Raw genomic sequence first — 5326 nt, forward strand, 5'->3', positions numbered from 1 at the left:
TTAATAAAAGATAATTATCTATAATAAGTTATTAATGTAAACTTTGGAAAATAAGTCAAACAACCTGCTATTGCAAGTTAAATAACATGTAAAAAGTATATTTATCTTATATATAAGTAAAATTATAATTACAAGTACTTATCATGTCAAAGACTTTAACTATGATAAATATTGCTTTTCTCATCTTGCTAAGATTCAATCTTCTAATGTGTAGTTAACGAGTTTGTCAATTTTCATTGTGTTTCTCTCATTTGGAATTAAAATCAAACTCATTTGCGCCTTTTATTTTAAAGAATCCGATATTCAAAATTTCATAGCTCGTCTAATCTGAATTTGCATTGGATACGTCATTAGAGGGAGTAAAGCGCTATCTCTATACTGCTAAGAGGTTCCCGATTTTTAATACTCAAATTCAAAATCTTATGGAAGGAATGGTTAATACTTTTATGAATAATTAAGCAACAAGTATTCTTCAATTCATAGAAAGAATGTGTCTCTTGATCTGAATTTAGAAAATCAAAATTAATTAGATATGAAGAATATTGGACAAATTGTAAAAATATGAAGAAAAGGACGTCATGCTTGATGGTATTTTCTTATGCATGTGCTACACGAGCTGACTTCTCTAGGTCATCTCAGGCTATAAAATCTGTATGTCATTCTCCACATCTAGACACGTAATGAAATGGTAGTTAAAGAATTAGGAAATATGTATCTGCCTCACTTATTAGCAACCCACAAAGTCTGCATCCAAATATATCAACATGATCTTTTAGTACTATATATTATTTTTATATTCTTCGTTTCAATTTATTTGTCCTACTTTTTTTAGTTTATTTTCAAGATATAGATGAAACTATAGAAAAAGCAAAAAAAAAAAAAAAAAAAAAACTCAATAGAGCCCCACGAACAATATGTGGGTTCACCAATAATCTGGAAGCAACAAGTACTCATTTAATTTATTTCAAGTTCTTGTGACACAAGATGTGAGAAACACTAGGCCTATACAACATCAACATAGAAATGTGAAATGCTGGACGCACCATGGACATCTCACGTGAAAACTTCAACTCATATGTCAATTTCCTAATCTTCTTCATAATTTTATAGGAATCCATAAATAAGGATTAAGCTTACCTTTTTTACCAAAATACATCACGCCCTTCATTGGTGAAACTTTCATAAATACTTTGTCACCCACAATGAATTTAAGCTCACGACACCTCATGTAAGTATAAGACTTACGTCAACTTTAAGTGGTTTTGAGTCAACTCATAATGATATTCACCTTCTCTATAGCATCAAGAACTGAAGCAGCACTCAATAATTCTACTTTAGTCGGTTTGAACCAGCCAATTGAAGATCTACAACGCCACTCATAAAGGTGCTTCATAAAGTGCCATTAGGATACTCGCCTAGAGAACTCTACAACAGGCAGATGTGCATCTCATTTACCTCCAAAATCAATTACACATGCTTTCAACATATTATGGAGCATTTTTAAATAGTTCTTATTGTGTGCTCGTCCGTCTGTGGGTGGAAGGCAATGCTCTGAGTTTCTATACCTTCTTTAAAAAGCTTTCAAAAGTGAGCGGTACATTGCCTACCTCTGTCATGTAGGTGTCCATTCCATGCACCATTTTTTTTCTTTGTTAGGTTGAAAAATTGTTGAGTCAAAAATGTAGATTGGTAGTTGAAAAATCTCAACAATCAAATCTCACCATTTTTTTCTACCAAGAAATCTAACAAAGTTTGAATATTAGTTTCTAATTGATGTCATCAATGACATCAAAGGGAACAAATTTTTCCTCTTGCTCATATCTTAAACATACCAAGATAGAGAGAAAAAATATTAGAGAGAAAAGTGAGGTGTACCATAGACTATAAAAAATAGTCTTTAAAGAAAAATAGAGTGTGAGCGACATTTTAGTAAGGTGGGAATCAAAAGAGTGTTATTCCTTTTGAGTGTGTTGTGGTCACTTTGAATATTATAATCGTAACTACCTAGTGTAAAATTTCTTACTATAGTGATATCAGTTGCTCCTCTTGGCCCGTGATTTTTCCCTTATTTAAAAAGGTTTCTACGTAAAATTCTTGGTGTCATTGTTTTTCCATTTTATTTATACTATTTTGATCATATATATTTTTATCTTAGTCCGCATTTTTCCAATAAATAGGTATCAGAGCAAGGTTTTATCTAAATATGCTCTGTGGTTGCAGCACAGTATGAACTTCTACATCAGAAAAGATTTACTTTGGCTTGAAATAGCTATATATATTTTGGGAAAAATGATGGAAGTTAATTCTAGTAGAATGATTACTTTGAATGGTATTAATTATGTCATTTAGAAGGGGAAAATGGAAGATCTATTTTATGTCAAGAATTTTTATCAACTATTTTTTACCACTGTAAAGCCCGATACTAAAACAGATAAAGAGTGGAATTTATTTCACATATAGTTTTTTGGATTTATTAGGCAATGAATTGACGATAATGTATTGAACCATATTATTAGGGAGACACATACTCTTCCCCTATGGGAGTATCTTGAAAGCTTGTATTGTCGAAAGACTGGAATAACAAAATGTTCTTAAGGTTAGCGAGATCCCAACTCTGAGGAAAGAAAAGAAGCTCGACCATGAGGATCATCCAGAACCATAACAAGGACATGTGTCGCCTTCTATTCAAGTAGCTCCCCGGGGGAACGAAGCTGGTCCATCGAATAAAGAAGATGTTAAGTTTAAAGTATCATGATGGTTCTCCGATGATAGATTATCTGAATAATTTTCAGGAGATCATAAACCAGTTATTTTCTATGAGAATCAAATTTGATGAAGAAATTCAAGACTTGCTTCTACTTGGTTTTCTACTAGACTCTTGAGAAACATTTAGAACTTAGTTGTCAAATTCTGCTCTGAATGGTATGATCTCTATGGATTCCGTCAAGAGTAGTGTCTTGAATGAAGAGTCGAGAGAAAAATCTCAAGGTTCTTCTTCATCGAAGTTCCTGGTAACTGGATACTAGCTTCAGGGGAGAAATAAAAATCGTGATTCTCAGAATAGAGAACATAACAAAGGAAAATCTAGAGGCAGACTTAAGGATATTGAGTGCTACTATTGTGGCATGAAATAACACACAAAGAAGTTGTCCCAAAAGTTGAAGAGGGAGAACAAAGAAAAAGAGGAAAATAAAGAAGATGGCAATAAAAATTGCCTAGCCACCATCTCCACCAAAGATCTTGTTACATTTCTTGATACGGATCTGATAAATATTGCTTGTGATGAGTCAAGATGGGTTGTGGACACTGGTGCCGCATCTCACATAACATCAAGGAAGGATTTTTTTCTCTTCCTATACTCCTGGTGACTTTGGAACCTTGAGTATGAGTAATGACATTGTATCTAAAGTGGTTGGTATTGGTATAATTTGTTTGAAAACTAGTTTTGAACAATGTAAAATATACACTTGATGTTTTTCTATACCTTATTTCTATTGGTGTTCTAGATGATGAGGGATATGTTAGTACCAATGATGGAGGAAAATGGAAACTCATTAAGGGTTCCTCGATTATGGCTCGTGGTAACAAACGTTGTGGTCTATATTGAACTATGGCTTCTATTTGTGCCAATATGGTGAATGCAGTTGAGAGCGATAACTCTTCAACGTTATAGCATAAGAGGCTTAGCCACATCAGAGAGAAATGACTTAATGTTCTAGCCAAGAAGAAATTGTTATCAGATTTTCAAAGTGCTAAACTTGAAAAGTGTGAGCACTACTTGGATGGAAAATAAAATAGAGTTTTTTTAAGTCTAACCCACCTTCAAGAAAGACAGAATTGCTTGAGTTGGTGCACTCTGATTTATGTGGTCCAATAAAAATAACTCTAGGTTGTGCACTCTATTTTGTCACTTTTATTGATGACTGCTCAAGAAAGTTTTGTGCCTATCTCTTAAAGACTAAAGACCAAGTGTTATGTGTCTTTAAGCTGTTTTAGGCTTCAGTTGAAGGAGAAACCAGAAAGAAATGAAAATATATTTGTACTGATAATGGTGGTGAATATTGTGGATCATTTGACGAATACTTCAAGCATTAAGGTATTAGACACCAGAAGACTTCTCCTAACACTTTTCATCTTGATGGGTTGGCTGAGAGAATAAACAAGACCTTGATGGAAAGAGTTAGATATTTACTTTCTGAAGCAAAGTTGCCGAACTCTTTTTGGGGTGAGATTCTTATTGACTGTTGCACATGTTATTAACTTATCTCCTGTTGCTTTACAAAGTGATTCTCCGAATAGAGTTGGGTATGGAAAGAATGTTTCCTATGAAAATTTGAGAGTATTTAGTTGCAAAACTTTTGTACATGTGCCGAAAGATAAGAGGTGAAAGTTAGATGCCAAGACAAGGCAGTGCATTTTTTTTGGACATGACCTTGATGAATTTGGTTATAGGCTATATGATCCAATTGATAAGAAGCTTATGATAAGCCATGATATCGTGTTAAAAAAATCAAACCATTGAAGAAATTGACAAAGTGGAAAAGCTATACTTTTCAAGTTCTTATAGCATAGCCAATCTTGATCAAGTTCCTCATACAAGTGTACATGATGCTGATGGGCCTGATGATCATAATAAGTCCCAGAATTATGTCCCAGATCAACATATTGATAATGATAATAACAATGATGTTGTTATTGAAAATGTTCCTGCTCATCAAGTTGTGGACAAATCATATAATCCACTTAGGAGGTCCACAAGACAACTGTTCCCTCATCTCGTTATTCACCTAATGAGTATGTGCTACTCACTAATGGGGGTGTACCTGAGTGTTATGAGGAATCCATGGAAGATGAGGAAAAGGATCAATATATTAAAGCCATATAAGATAAAATAAAATCTCTGCATGAGAACCACACTTATGAGTTGGTGAAATTCCCTAAGGGCATGAGAGTTTTGAAGAACAAGTGGGTGTTCAAAGTTAAAATTGAAGAACATAGATTGAATCTCAGGTACAAAGCTAGATTGGTTGTTAAGGGATTTAGTCAAAGAAAGCGTATCGACTCTGACGAAATATTTTCTCTAGTGATGAAAATATCCTCCATTCATACAGTTCTTGGTTTGCTATTAGTATAAATTTAGAGATTGAGTAGATGGATGTGAAGACGTCTTTTCTTCATGATGACCTAGAAAAAAAGATTTATATGGAACAACTTGAGGGCTTCAAATTAAACGGTAAAGAAAATTTTATGTGCAAACTCAAAAAAAGACAATGGTACAAGAAGTTTGAATATTTTATGGGGGAACAAGGCTACAAGAAGACTTCCT

This window comes from Solanum dulcamara, chromosome 8, assembly GCF_947179165.1.
Source record: "Solanum dulcamara chromosome 8, daSolDulc1.2, whole genome shotgun sequence".
Taxonomy (NCBI): Eukaryota; Viridiplantae; Streptophyta; class Magnoliopsida; order Solanales; family Solanaceae; genus Solanum; species Solanum dulcamara.